The sequence below is a fragment of the Hippopotamus amphibius genome, chromosome 1 (assembly GCF_030028045.1).
Source record: "Hippopotamus amphibius kiboko isolate mHipAmp2 chromosome 1, mHipAmp2.hap2, whole genome shotgun sequence".
NCBI classification, from domain to species: Eukaryota; Metazoa; Chordata; class Mammalia; order Artiodactyla; family Hippopotamidae; genus Hippopotamus; species Hippopotamus amphibius.
Window position 1 is genome coordinate 103,647,967 of NC_080186.1, and position 15,811 is coordinate 103,663,777.

The window sequence follows — 15,811 nt, forward strand, 5'->3', positions numbered from 1 at the left end:
GCTAAGGTGATCGTGTCATTAGTCTGACTTTATCCCTTGATTTGCTCTCCCCAGTCCTTCAAGCCCATAGAAGCGTGGTGTATTCAGGAACTGAGAGGGACTGAAAGCACTCAATGGTGTGGGGGGCCAAGAGTGGTGAGTGGGGGGACAGGGAAGGGGAGAGAATTGGGGGAAACTTGACATTGAAGAAGTAACCAGGGGTGAGGCTACCAGGTTCTTAAGTAACATATTAAAGGAATTTGGATTTTATCTTGCAAGTGATAAGGCAACACAGAGTTTTAAGCAGGTAAGAGTCATGACGAGGTCTCCTTCTGAGTCCTGGCATTTCATTTATCTTCAGTGACTGTTCTTATGCAGCAAAACCCCCAGGCTTTCTTAGATGTCTTGGTAACGCATGGCAAACCTTAAAAGCCTTGGATGTGTATTTCAGGGCTTACACTCTGTACCCGCCCCTCCAGCTTTGTTTGACTGTCATTTGCCCCTAGTGCTGGAGGCATGTACGCTGACCAAAGGTATTCAGATTTGCTCAGAGGCTACAGACAGAGAAGTGAGCAGGTAGGCAGTACCGTCTGCCCTGAAGAGCAGGGGAAGGAGCAAAGCATGAAGATTCTCTGGCCCTTCTCAGATCACTGTTACTTTGGCAGAGCTCAACAGACTGGAGAATGTAAATATCCTGAAGGCAAGGGCCTTTGATGGTCCTACTGTCCCTCCAGCTCCTAGAACAGTGCCTGACACAAGTGCTCAAAAATGGAAGAATGGATGGTGGATGAACACAGGGCAATGGAGAAGGTGAGGAGGCGTGAGAGTACATGGGGCCACTGTCCAGTTCTGGGTGGTGTGAAGGGGAGCCAGCGTACAGGTGGAGAGGTCACCTCTGGGGCAGATGGCCCCTCTCCTGGCCCTGTGAGCAGCGCGTGGACATAGGTGTGGCTGCGTCTCTCCAAGTGCAGGCTTGGAAGTGCCTGGATGCTTGTGGAGGAGGTGTGCTCCTGCACTTTTCCGAAGACACCCCTGATAGCCATCACTGTGGCTGGGACCTCACATAGGCATTTTAAAATGAGCTCTGCAGGTGATTTTGAGACTTGCCACTGTGAGGACCACTGACACAAGGAGGAAGGAAGGCTTCACACCAAAGACCTTCCTGCAACAACTCTTCCCTGTCTAAGACCATTCTCCCTGGTCCCACTCCCTGGCCCTTGGCCCCTCCCACAGGTGCGCCAGTATTAGCAGTCTTGCACGTGTGTCCTTCTCCTGCAATGCACCTTGAGCTTGTGCGGGGCCCTGATGATGGCTTCTTCTTTCCTGTATCCCTCACAGCATCTACAATCTGCTTTGAAATCACTTAAAGCAAATATTCCCCGTTCTGAATTTAGACAACAGCGGATCCCCTCCCAATATCATGAGAAATCTGAAAACAAAATTACATAATCATTTTGCTTTAATGAATTCCATAATCACAAAACATAGCCAATAAAAATATGATTAAACATTCAACCTTACAATTTTTGCTATAAATTGACGAAGATAAAAAAAATACAATGTTGAAGAGGGTGTGGTTAAACTGAAACTGTTAGAAGGAATGTAAATTGGCACAAATTATCTTGAATGCATTTTGACAATGTGTGTCAAGAGCTTTACAAAGATTTATATACTTTGACTCAGTAATTCCACTTCTTGAAATTTTTCATAAGGAAACAATCAGGGTCCTAACTATTGGTAAACAGTCTAAATTTAGCAAAAGGAGTCGTTAAATGAATAATTGAATAGAGACATGCTTTCTATTATATAGGCACTGGATATGGAGTTAGAAAAAGGCTAATGTCATAATATGTAAAAAGGATATGATAGAAAGCATATATAATGTAATTCCTATTTTTTAAAAAGAAGCATACATCTCTGAATGGTGGAATAGTTTACAGATACTTAAGTACTTCTACTATATGGGATATGCTTTTTCTACATTTCCCAAATTTTCTACAATTAACATGTATTTGTTTTATAATAAAACAGCTAATAAATGAAATATACAATGTAAATGCTACACAGCAATGGACTGTTTTTAACAGTGCCACCCCCTCCATCCTCCCTCGGAATTTTTCCTGCATGCTGGTTCTAATCCATTCACCTCTCATATTACTTTCCAGCTCAGAATTCCTCAATGGTTCCGATACCAAAAGGATAAAGTGTTCACTTAGCAGGGCACACCAAGTCCGCTATGACCTGGCCTGCACACACCTGTCCTCGCTTCCTAGCTGCTTCTTCCACTTTCCCGCCTATTCCTCAGGGATGCCTACTGTTTGGAGTTCCTTGGTTATGCCGTGCTGTCTATGTCTACCTGATTTTGCCTGGACTGATTCCTCTCCCTAGAATTTCCCCTCCTCCTTCATTACTTCCTAAATTCCCCCATTCAGCTTTCCAGCCATATTCCTAAAACCTTTTCCCTCAAAACTTTAGAAAGATTTAGGCATTGCTCCATGCACTCAATGCACTTGTAACAACTTCTCGGTTATCACATGGTAATGGAATTGCTCATTTCCATATCTGTCTTTTAGGATGAAGGTTGGACTTAACTTTGTGATGGGCACATGGTAAACAACCAGTACAATACATGCTGAATGAGAGAATCAGCACACAAATCACACAGCCCTTCACAAATAGCAGGCGGGTTGTCCCTTGTGAAAGGGCACCCTGCGACAGCCAGTGTGGCTGACATCCAGCCAGCCTTCTTCTCGCCAAGCCAGTGTGCTCAGAGGTGGGGAAAACACTTGGCGCTAGTTCACTAATTGAGAAAGTGACTGGTGTCAGGGGAAGTGCCTGATGTGCCAGGAACTCATTCCACAGACCCATTGCACAAACATTTACTGTGTCCTGCCAAAGTGCAAAGATCAGTGGTTTTGGTCTCCAAATGCACCCCTGAGCACGCACAAGACCATCCACCAGGAGGGGGGACATATCAAAACCCCTGTTGACATTTGCCTTTATTTTGTCCTTTTTAATTCTTATTTTTGAGGATGTCCTATGATTTGTAATATGTTTGTATTTTTGTACATACTTCTCTCTCTGTGTACACACATACACAACGTACACAAAATAAATGCTCAATTTTTTTTTTTTAACTGATGGGATATGTGATCAAAATAACTTGGGATTGCTAGCCTAGAGCACTGGGGGTTTAGTGATGAATAACACATGTCCTCTAATGCTCATGCCATTCACTACAAAGTAGGGGGAGGCAGATACAAACCACCACAATGTAACAGCAAGATGACCTTTGCCTAAGGGGATCCAGGAAGATTTCACAAAAGAGATGGCATTTGAACAGGGTTATTTGGCTGCTAAATGGGAACATTAAGTCTAAGTTTTACAGAGTTCTATTTCACTCCCTGCACTTTGCACTTACTGAGGAAGGAGTATAAAGTGAGTGAAGTGCAAAAGGGGTAAAAAGGGATGAGCTAGAGCTGCTACAAAACTGTGGCTTCCTCATCTTAAAGGGATGGAGCTGTGTGTTTACTTACGGTGCAAGGCAGATGCAATTTGACATAGAAATTCTAGATCCACAGTCACTTCATCATGTTGATCAAGTTCCACCTCAACTTGTTATCCCCTCAAAAATCCCCAGGTCCCAAGGGCTCTAGAGAAAATCCCAAGTTCATATCTGCCAATTTGTATTTTTATTTTCCCTAATTTTGTTTACTGTATTTTACAACTTTGGGCAGAGGGGTCAGTATTCTAAGTGGGGAATGTCTTTAGCCCTGGGAATGATGTGAATGGCTGATAAAGCCTAACCCAGAGTCTGAGGCCAAATGTGTGCCTGCAGAAGCCTGTGTTTGACACAGTTCTTCTACAAACTTTAAGACCAGTGGAAATGCTTCCTTGGTAATAGAAAACTCCCAGAGAGCTTGCTCTTTTGTTTAGATGAATTACTAAGCGGGTTAAACTTAACTTTTTAAACTTGACTATAGAGACTGTAACTCAAAGAGCCTGAAGTAATAGGGTGAACCCTGAATTTGTAGCCTGGGTTCCAACATGGGGCTCTGACATTATCGGCTGTGGGTGCAAGGCAAGTCACTTAACCTCTGTGAGACTCTCTGCTTGTTTGCTCCATGAGAATAATAAGATGTAAGTCACCCTCCCAAGGGTGTTGGGATTAAATCTGACATTGTGTGTGAAAGTAGTTTATACTCTAAGAGGCATCTTCCAAATGTGAGTTGTCATTGTTATTCTTCTTCTTAATAAAGTCCCAGCAAAAAGCACTGCCTGTTTGAGAAAATGTCATGTACCATAAAATATTGATTCCAAAAAGACTGACCGAGTGAGTGAATGTGGAAGAGGTTTAGTTTCAACAAACTCACTCAACGGTGATGCAGAAATTGCTTCCGGGGAATCGCATCGTTACCCCAAGCCCTGGATCTTGCTAACTCCTTCCCCCACTCTCCCTATACAAAAGAACAGCCCCTCTAGGGTCCAGCTTTTATTTCTGATAAATAGACACATGCTGATAGGATAACAATATAACGGGTTAACATTCTGAAAATGCAGTCTCATTTCATTTGAACCAGGGTCTTACGGACACTGTGCCTGAACTCAGGCATTGCGGGGGCTATTTTTGGACAGGCAGAACTTCCAGCACCTCTTAAATCACATCACATGGCAACTGCCTGCTCCACCTACACACGGGCGGGCCTGCATACATAAAACAGGAGGCTAAAAACTTTTCTCTCATCTGATGACTAATCCTTGTCTCTGCTTTCAGAAAGGGAAAGCACCATACACAGATTTTACCAATTCAAGACATTCTATTTTCCTTTGCTTTCTCCAAAAAAGAGGGGAAAGAATGTGTGTGTGTGTGTGTGTGTGTGTGTGTGTGTGTGTGTGTGTGTGTGTGTGTGTCTTCCTCCAGTGACTGAGGAATCCTGAAATGAACCTCTATAGGAAACCCCTGACAATGTTCTGTGGATGGTTTTGCACAGGGAATTGAAACAAGTTGGCAGGAAGAAGAATTCTTTCTGCATAATTCAAAGCAGACATTTTACTAGGGGAAAAGCAAATCAGAAATTTGCTGTCAGTCCTTGAAATTTTATTAGTTACAAAAAGTAATATATTAGCCCCTTGCATTAAATCCAGATAGGATCTATTCTTTTTTTTTACCCCTCTCAATGATATTCTTAAAATGAATCTTCGAGAATGTAATACAAGACTAGCTCTTCATAAATTCGCAGGACTTAGCAGTGGTGGCCTGTGACTATGTTACATGTTATTAGCCTCTGCTCTGCTTCTCTGCAGCTCCAGCGATCAAGGATAATATTCTAAGACTTGAGAATACCTAAACTAATTACAGGTTCCTTCCGCTGGAGAAGATAATCTGATTAAATATTTCCCAACGAGTGAGTGAGCCCAGCGTGAGTCTGTCTTTTCCATACAAATTCTTGATAAAGGCTAGCACGGAGAACGCTAAACGGGTCCGTTTGGGAATGTCTGATGTAGTGCAGGGCACTCCGCAGGGCATCCTCTTGGCCTTGCTCACTGTCGGCCCTCTAAGGATCTCAGATGGTCATGAGCATTGTGATCCAAATAAGTACGCAGCTGAAAGATGCGATTTTAAAGGCTGGGTTTTATTGAACTGAAAACGTCCCTGGTTCTGGGTAAGAATTTTTATAGGACTGATTTTCTATTTTTCAAACCTCTAAACCTGTAATTATATATTTTAGTATATTTTGGAAGCAATATAGAGATCATATTGTTTTAGTTAACTTACATCATCAGGCTACTTAACGGGGTTTGAGGGGTTTTTCGGCCAATCACGTTTGCGAAATAGAAACGTGGATGGATGTTAATAAAAAATATCTATCTGAAATTCACTTATTCAAATTAATATTCTGTGAATTCATATGCGCAGTAGCTGCTCAGTAAATATAAATGAATTTGTATCTAAGAGCCAATTCTCTCACCTTTAGTTTGGCATTTGGTTTTCCTTTCCTTGCTACCAAAGATCAAGGAATGAGTTAGAATTTCAGAAATAGAGGTCACACTAAAAATATGTAGAAGCATGAAAATTGTTACCATACTTCAATTCCAGCTACACATTCTCTCCCTCTAAGGAAGCAAGGCCTTCTATATCTTTGTTGCATCTTTGACTGTTTTGGTGACGGCTCTACCCCTCCCTCTCTCCTCTTTCCAACATACCCTGTCTGGGGACCATTACCCTTTTGGCCGAAAGTTGTGAACAATAAGTGAGGTCAGCCACAGGGCTCAATGAAGAACAGACTCAATTATAACCACGGATTAAATCTATACCTTTTATATCAGACTTGCTACAAGGTACTAAAATGTCATGAAATAGCAGGAAACAAACATACTGTTTACAACAGAATGGACTACCAGCTTTTGAGGGCAGAGACCAGGTCTAACTGAATCTGGTGCCCGTTATCCAGCCTGTAACAGAAACTCCGTAAATGTCTGCTGAGTGAGGACTGAGCTGGGATGAGTTGTCTACGATATCCTTTAGTCCAGGGAAATGTAAAAGGAAGATGACACAAAATAGGTTTAGAGGACTCTAAGGTACTGGTTTTTCAAACCTTTTTGGACCTATATTTGTAGCAAAAAATGTTAAATATACAAACACAGTTGCCACCAACTAAATATCTGTGTAAACCACTGGGTTGTTACCCACAATCAGAAAATGACCGTAGAGCTTCCCGGGTGGCGCAGTGGTTAAGAATCCACCTGTCAGTGCAGGCAACATGGGTTTGAGCCCTGGTCTGGGAAGATCCCACATGGAGCAACTAAGCCCGTGTGCCACAACTACTGAGCCTGCACTCTAGAGCCCGCAAGCCACAACTACTGAGCCCATGTGCTACAACTACTGAAGCCTGCACGCCCAGAGCCTGTGCTTGGCAACAAGAGAAGCCACCGCAACGAGAAGCCCGTGCACCACAACGAAGAGTATCCTCCACTCTCCACAACTAGAGAAAGCCTGCGTGTAGCAACAAAGACCCAACGCAGCCGAAAAATAAAATAAATAAGTAAAATTAAAAGAAAACCACCGTAGGGGATATGGAACCAAAAAAGAGAAAATGGAAGGAACCAAAACTGCTAGTACCCAGGAAATAGTATGAACTGCTATTGTTGAAATGGTTTGATGTGTCCTGTTTGTGGCCTTTATCAGTAACTCTCACTAGTCCTTTGTTCATAAGTTAGTTTTTTCAGACAACAAACACCTCTTCAATACTTATTATGCACCACCACCACACCAGGCACATAAAGATACAAACAATGAAAAAGATTAAAAAATCTGATTTCCTTTTTGACATCTCCTCTTAGTGTGTCTCAGACATATCAAATTTAATCCATCCCAAACTGTACTTCTGCACTTCCTCCAAATTTAATCTTCTTCAGTTTTTTTCTATTGGCAGATATTTGTATTCAGTTTCTCAAGTTAGAATTTTAGAATCACTCCTGAAACTCTCTTCTTCTCCCTCAGCCCTCACATCTCACAGTGGCGCGCGTCTGCTGATTCTTCCTGCTTAATATGCTCTGAATCTGCTTCCTCTATCTTTCTCCACTCGGCTACCCCAACGACCTCCTAGCTAGTCCCCTCACTTCCATGTTTGCCTCTTGCCCCCATCCAAATTTATACTTCTCTCTGCAGTAGGAAAACATTCTGAAAGAGAACTCAGATTGTCACTTTCCCTTTTAAAAGCCTTGATGTCTTCCTATTTACTAGGAAGTAAAAATGCAAACTCTTTCTTAACAAGGACCTAGCAATTGCTGCAGATCTGGCCTCTGCCCAGCTCTGTCTCACACTCTCTCTTTAATTAAATTGTAGGCACACTGGCTTTTTTCATTCTTCTGAGAGGCTGACGTCCTTCCCTCCCTGCCTCAGATTCTTCGCACATGCTGTTCCTTCATCCCGAATGTTTTCCCCCACTTTTCTCACTTGGCTTTTTTCCATCTTTCAGTTTATCTCCAAACACTCAGTCTAAAGTATTTTCCCATGTAGTTCCTTCTGATTTAAAGCAATTATTGCACTATATAATTGTGTATATATTTGTTTGCTTATCTGATTTTTGCTTAATGTCTGCTTTCCCCATTCAAAATAAACTCTATGAGGGCAGGAAATTATAACTGTGGTTTAAAAAAAAATTTTTTTTAAATCTGGTTGTGCCAGCTCTTAGTTGCGGCAGGCAGGCTTCTTAGTTGTGGCTCACGGGCTCCTTAGTTGAGGCATGCATGTGGGATCTAGTTCCCTGACCAGGGATCAAACCCGGGCCCCCTGCACTGGGAGCAGAGTCTTAACCATTGCACTACCAGGGATGTCTCTATATCTCTTTTATACACTAAGATAAACTCAACCATAGATTTGGTATGTGATAGACATTCAGATATTTGTATAATGCATGAAAATTAAGCATTTCTTAAACCTTAGTTATTGTCACTTGATCATTTAGCCAAATCTGTGTACTTGTGCACTGATGACTGAATAGATAAACAAAATGGGGTAGATACATACAATGGAATATTACTCAGCCTTAAAGGAGAAGGAAATTTATGTGTATTATAAGGTGGATGATCCTTGAAGACATTATGCTTAGTGAAATAAGTCAGTCACTAAAGGACACATACTGTGTGACTCTACCTCTAGGAAGTATTTAGAGTTGTCTAATTTTTAGAAACAGAAGGTAGAATGATGGTTATCAGGGGCTGGGGGGTGGGGAATGAGGAATTGTTTACTGAAGACAGAGTTTCAGTTTTGTAAGATAAAAATGTTGTGAAGATTTGCTGCACAATAATGTGAATATACTTAATACTACTGAGCTGCACACTTTGAAATTGTTAAGATGGTAAATTTTATGTATTTTTTACCACAATAAAAAATTAAAAATAAAAAACCCTGCTCACAGACATTTCTATTCTTTCATGCTTCCTAAAATACAAAACTGCAACAATCACTGAGACTGAGAATAGAAATTAAAAGTAATAAAAATAACAATAATAGCTAAACCTTATTGGATACTTACTCTAGATCAAGTACTATGCTAAGTATTTTATAGTATTTACTGTTTCATTTAATCAGCATTAGAGCTTTATGAAGTAGATAGTATTATCAATGCTGAGTTTACAAAGAGAACTGAAGTACAGCAGAGTTATGTAATTTGTCTAAGATTACACAGCTAGTAAGTAGTAGAATCACTGTATGAGCCCAGGCAGTCTGGTTTGGATCAGCACATCTAACTCCTGGGTCTAGGTCTCGTCGAACTAGCAGAAGGACTCTGGAGATGAATTTAAGCTCTCACTGACTAGCTTAGGATTTCAGATAGATCTTTCTTTCTACACCTTCATCTCTGATGAATATATACTAACTTCCCTCTCATTTCCCATCTTTCTCTCTTCCTTCTCCCAAGGAAAAGACTAAGTCACCTTAACCATATAAATCTTAACTGTAATAATTAAAAAGTCCCGTTGATCCAAACATTTGAGCAGAAGCCACTCATGAACGTGGCTCAAAAATAACTAAAATTGTTCATCGCCTTCATTATCTGCTGCTACACCTTCATTGCTGTCGCCTGAGTAGTAGGAAAAGTAATAAACACATCACAGAACTATTCAGGGGTTTCAAGCTTAATTCTAATTACTAACAGTAGCGTGTATTCAAAAAATGTGAAACCACAACCACTACTTGTAGAATCTAAACTATTCTTAATTTTTGTGTAAGAGAAGCAAGAGGAACAAAGGCTTCCAAATGAAGGCATTACTTAACCTGCCTGAGCTTCACTTTCAGCATTTGTTAATTATCTACTGGCAAGTTGGTGAGAAGATTAAGTTAGCTAATACATACAAAGCACCCAGCACACAAAACTTGGACTAAACTAAGTGTTCAATGAATGGTAACTATTATTACCATCTATAAAGAGGGGTTATTCACAGTCTTAGATACAGGAATAGGATGAGATCGTCCTCATGATTCCTTCTCGAATATCCTCCCAATCTTGGTGAGTGTGTAGTGTAATATGGCACATGAGAGGCTCCAAACTCACCCCAGCTCAGGCAGTGATGGCCACTCTTCACTGGCTGAAACTTGCTCTATTCTTGTGGCTGCTTCTCCACTGCTATCTCTGTGTCCTGGAATTCTTGACTAGATTCCTGCCTTGCCCAGCAGTTCTCCCACTGGTCAAAGGTCCTAGCCAGCACCCCAATCCTTGCATGGAGGACACTTTGTGCTGATGAATCCCAGAGTCCTCATCTTTGGGTACCACTCTTTCCCAGTGACTACCTGCCTCCTCCTGGACTATTGACTACTTGCCACGTGGGCCTGTACCCCAGGGTGGAAAAGAGCTGGGGGGTATGATTTGGATGTCTCTGAATGCCTTTGAGTGCCTTTGCTTGAGCTGTGCTTTTCTTTGAAAACAGAACTGCAGGTTTCTGACGTGAGAAGTAAACATACTGCCTCCCAGGAGCCCTGCCCTTCTGCTCCTCAGTGACTAGCTTGACCTTACTTTCTCTGCTGCGCTGCTCTGGCCTCCTGCAGAAGGTGGAGGCTCAGGGTTGATAACCCATCTGACTCTCTTTTTCCCATTTTGACAAAATTCATTCGCTTGCAACTCTTCATAACCCTTTACGAACATTTCTAGCACAGTGATTTCTCCTCGTTTTCCCTTCTTTGGGTGAGAAATGCCTCCAAAGCCCAGATTTTGGCACAATAACTCCTAGATTGTTTTTATAGTCCCAATGTAGTACTTCTTTGTTACAGCTCAATATTCCTAAATTTTGTTCCAAGTCATTATTTTACATTTATAAATATCACATTGTATTAATTGGTTCCAGCTTTAAAAATGTTCCATCAGAGGTTATTTTCTCCTATTTTGATAGTGGTTTCTAAACCTGGAGCGCCAAGGCCCTGATGTGGACCACGTTCTGCAAGCATCCCTGAAGGACTGATGTGGAACAGAAGAGATACACAGACCCTGGGCCTCGCTGTGTTCTTTGAAGACTGTACTGGCCATAATAGCTTCAAAGAATTTCAACAAGTTCCTAAGACATGACCTTCCCTTTCCGAAAACCACGTTGGCCAGGCTTGCCTTAATCAAGCTGTGCTTTTCTAAGCATCCTTTTACTTGATCTCCTGCAGCAGTTTTTAATACTTTCCCTACAAGTGAAGTTAAACTAACTGGCCTGTAATTTCCTGGTGTGTCCCTAAGCTCTATGAAATAACGGCATTAGGTTGGCTACCTTCCAATTCTTCCCAAATTTTTTTGTTTTGTTTTAAAACACAGGCTTGAAAAGGCCAGAGAATGCTTCCTGTCTCGCTTTCCCTTCGTTCCTTCCATGACATCCTGCTCTTTCTGTTCCCAGTAGATCTGCCATTTTAATAACTTCAAGCCTCTTAAATGTGTTCACATATTATTTCCTATCTCTGAAGCATGAGTTGTCCATTTTTCATTTTGACAAGGGCCACCCCCCAAAATAAGGGCTTACAATTCTACGGAATAGATTATTAATTCGAGGCACTGTTTAAGAAACGTTTCATATTAGAAATCTGGAAAAGGGAGGCAACCAGATAACAATTAAGTCTGTGTTCTTACTTGTGAGTTATAATAAATACATTTGGGGGAAAGAGGTGAGAAATATGTCTACACACCCAGGAATAGGAACCCAAAATGGAACTATTACATCTGGGAATTCTAATCCAATGTACTAGCAAAGTGTTTTTAAAATGTGGTGAAACTAATTAGATCTGAAGGTATAAAATTTGCATCCTGTCTCTGTTTTAACTGCATTTGGTTTATTACTCTCATATCTAATACCACAAACATCTTTCAGCATTTAATGGTCTCCCAGAATTATCCCAATGGAAAAGCCCATTTTAATATAATATTTTAATATTTTAATACAAAGTTTTATTTTTTACTGATAGGAATAAAGAGGAAAATTAATAATTACTTGTATTTGTAAAATTGAAGTGTATCACATGATCTTTAGGGTTGTCCAAGTTCTTTATTGTATAGAATTGACTATTCTTTGAAGTAAGTGAGACATAAATGAGGACATAAAAACCTTTATTCTTTATAGATGATTTTTGTTTCAGCAGACTATTGGGTTTTCGTTTGTATAGTGACCCAATTTGTCTTTTCCGAATAAGTCACAGACAGGCACATAAACCACAGCCTACGTGCGGACAGAGGCTCATTTCCTGACAGGGAGGCCTGATGATCACCCTTATGGAATGGAATATACAACTTTGAAGATACTTGACTCTGATTTCAGATAAGTTGGATAAACAACCCCCTTGCCCAGTTTTTTCTGTCTAACTTATCAAAGTCACAGTGTCAAAGTCTGAAAATTTTACATTTCTCTTATAATGCTCGTATACCGTGCCTCAGATTTAATCACAAGCGGGACAGTCTTTGCATGTATGATGTATATAGACCTCTCTCATAGGTAACACTTCAGTTGGCTTTGAATCACCATTAATATTTTCCTTTTTGGTTTTAGTCAGGACTGAGTATACCTGCAGATGAACAGGTGAGGTTCTCTATGTGGACCATAAAGCACACACACAAATACGTGTGCATGTTTAGTGAATAAATTTAAGTGCAGGCATGAATCTGAAAGCATGGACTTTTCCCCAGTGTTTGAAATGGTCTCTCACAGATTTCCAGCTTTAGGATCTTAAAGTTGTAATTAAGATACATACGGGGTTTACCTTTCCTATTTCGTACGTATTGTACCACGTAACTACAAATTTAGTGCATATGCATTCAGCCTTCTCTCCCATCCTATGCCTTTGCTTGAGCTGTTCTCTTCTCAGAGAATGCCCTCTCCCACATTTGAAAGTCAATACCTATCCGTCCAAGGGTGGACAGCTTTGAGCCCAGTGAAAGAGTACTGGGTTTGCGGTAAAGTGGAAAAATCTGACGCTATGTATTTATGGTTAAATCCAAGTTTTTTAATTTTCTAATTAGTAAGCATCCTACCTTCTCTATGTCTCCATCTCCCTCTGCATAAAGTGAGGATATATATATGTGTATATATACATAAATGTATATATGTCTATATCTATGTACATATATATGTATATTTCCTTTCAGAATTGTGATATGGGTCAATTGGGATAATATATTTAAAAGATAAAAACTGTCAGCTCCTCTTCCTTTCCAATGCCACCTTCTCTAAAAGCGCCTCTAGATCTCACCCCTCCCCAACCCATCCAGGCTAACAGTAACCTCACCTTCCTTTAAACGCCCAGAACACGCCACCTCTCTCTCATAGACTTCACTGACTATTTTCTGTGTTGTGTTACTCAATTTAACAAACATTTATTGAATACCTACTACGTGTCAGGCATTTACACGTTTTTTCTTTTTTTTTCCTAACTAGTCCTTAAGCTTCTTGAGGTTATAGTCTTTATAATATTTATATTCCCCTCCCTCCATTGTCTAGATGGTGTTTGACACCTAGTGCTTGAACAAGAATGGACTTGCCGATTGTTTGGTATTTGGTAAAACGGGTCACTAATAATTCAGGCAGTATCTGTATATTCCTTCTTATAGATGTACGCATCTTCAAAAAGGACTACAGGGTGGAAATCATGCTTATAAGTGATGCCAGCATATGGGATCATATCGTATTCACCCTCATTATTAAATACTACTACTACTACTGCTACTACTACGAGAATAATAAAGTGGTAGCTAACATTCCTGAGGCTATATGCAAAGGGGAAAATCCTCTTCCCATTCCCACATAGGTCCTTGGAGTAGTTCCTGCTAGAGCAAAACTTGCTTCCAAAAAGAGAAGGTGAATGAACACATGGGTAGCTATGTCTCTGTGGAATCACATTAGCGCAAATCTAAGCAGGCTTTCAAAGAATTGTCATTTATAAATAAAGACTCTCATATATTCAATACCATGGCTAGCTGAAATTCTAAAGTTTCAGGGGAAATTACACAATTTCAAAATGAGGCTGTGTGTACACAGCACTAAGCCAACCAAATGAAAGCTTGAGCAAATCATTGTGGAATGTGGTCTTTGCTAGCCCAGACATTTCAAGTCGTTATTGGAAATATGTAACGTGGTTCTGACATTCTTTTACTACTCATGGATCAACTGCACTAGAGTGAAGTTTCACTTGAATTCTCTGCTCCTAATCCACCGCAGACTGGGAAGCCAGAAAGCCAAATCGGTTAGAATTGTGTTTAAAGTAAGAATGATGCGCTCTGATTCAAGGCCAATGAGGGTATCCTACAAATAGAAGTCAGTGTAAATGCACGGGCTTTATAGTATCTATTTTGAGTCCTCTCTCCTCCAAAACAGAGGTCTAAAAAAAAACAGAACTCTATGAATTTCCCACGTAACATAAGAAAGTTCGTTGGATTATCTTTTCTTCCCCCATCGCACAGTTTTGAGAAGGAAGATATCGGACTTCCTAAACAGGCTCCTGAGGAATTCACCTGTGGCCACTGTCCTAGCTGCTGCAGACCATGCAAGACTGTTGAGCAGAAACAGAGTTAAGAGCAGGCTGCCTGCGTGCCTGGAAAGTCCAGAGGTCCCCGAAGAGTTTGGCTTCTGGGCCTCTTTCATGGCCACACTCCTAACTGCCTTGGGGCTCTCAGTAGGCACTGCTGGTAGCTTTTCACTTCCCTCGGGAAGAGGGACCAGCACAGATCCTCAGTGTGGAGGGACTGAGGTTGGAAACACGCCCTTCTGCTCCAGATGTGCATTCTGGCCTTGCCTGATGCTGCCCAGGAGCCCAAATCTGTTTTATGTTTTTGATCCATTTTTGCTACAGTGATTGACATTAATGCACGGCTGGTGAACCTCAGCTCCACCTCCATGGTGCTCATTCTGCCTTCCCTTGTCTTCTGGAACCATTCAGAAAAGGGTATGTGAGTGGGTGTGGGAGGCTTGCTGCCCAAAAGCTCCACTGGAAGAATGCAGGGGAGCTGGATGTGCAGTGGACCTCCCCTGAGTGAAGCATATGAGGAGTCACAGCACAGACTGGAGAGGAACGGCTTTCTAACCGAACTCTGGACTTGCAACATCGGCCTACCCCACATCCTAGTCAAAATGCCTGTCCACCTCAGACGTCCAAACTGGCCCCTTATCATCTCTGATTTTTCACTGAGCATCTCTGAAGAAGAAAGAGTCCTTTGCAGGGGCGGGGGCTAATTGATCCCAGGCCTGAGAATTGGACGTGGATTTCCAGAATGGGTACTTCAGAAGAAAACTTCCAGTATTTTAAATCCAGGTATCACGTAGTGTTTCAACTAGGGCACACACATGCAGGACGTCATAGCAGAAGCTAGAAGGCACACTATGTGACTTCAACAGTGCAGGATGACTTTTCCATGATAGCGAGAGTAGTGTAAGCAAGAGTTAACGTTATAAAATCCACAGTGTTGGCCGTTGTAAATATATCCAATGGAACTTGTTCAGATAGTACTCGGGCAACACTACAGAGCCCGTTATGAAATCATCCAAGAACCGAGACACATAAAAACTTTATTAGACATCACTGGAATAAAGTGCAAACAAGTTCGTCTTGAAAGATCCCAAAATCTTTATGCTTTCAGTCTGCAGATTCATAAAATAGTGCCTGACAAATTTTAAGTGATATTCTAATTAATCACTGGATTTTTATGGTTTCTTGTAAGCTGTAAGTTGGATAGTAACAAGACAGGGCAAGAGGAAAGCCCCTGTACCGAGCCTGAGTTCTAAGGCCTTTGCACAAACCCACTGGTCAGCCTCGCCAGACTTCTGCATCTGCTAGAAACGGTGTGGACAATTAATCTGAAGATTATCCTTGTTTTCACAC

At 41.2% G+C, this 15,811-nt stretch overlaps 1 protein-coding gene across 1 annotated transcript in view; it reads right to left on the minus strand.

Moving 5' to 3' along the window:
* The window catches only part of SPAG17 (sperm associated antigen 17), a 242,301-nt gene that overhangs the window by 192,372 nt on the left and 34,118 nt on the right, over positions 1-15,811 (minus strand). The gene's annotated exons all lie outside the window — the stretch shown is intronic.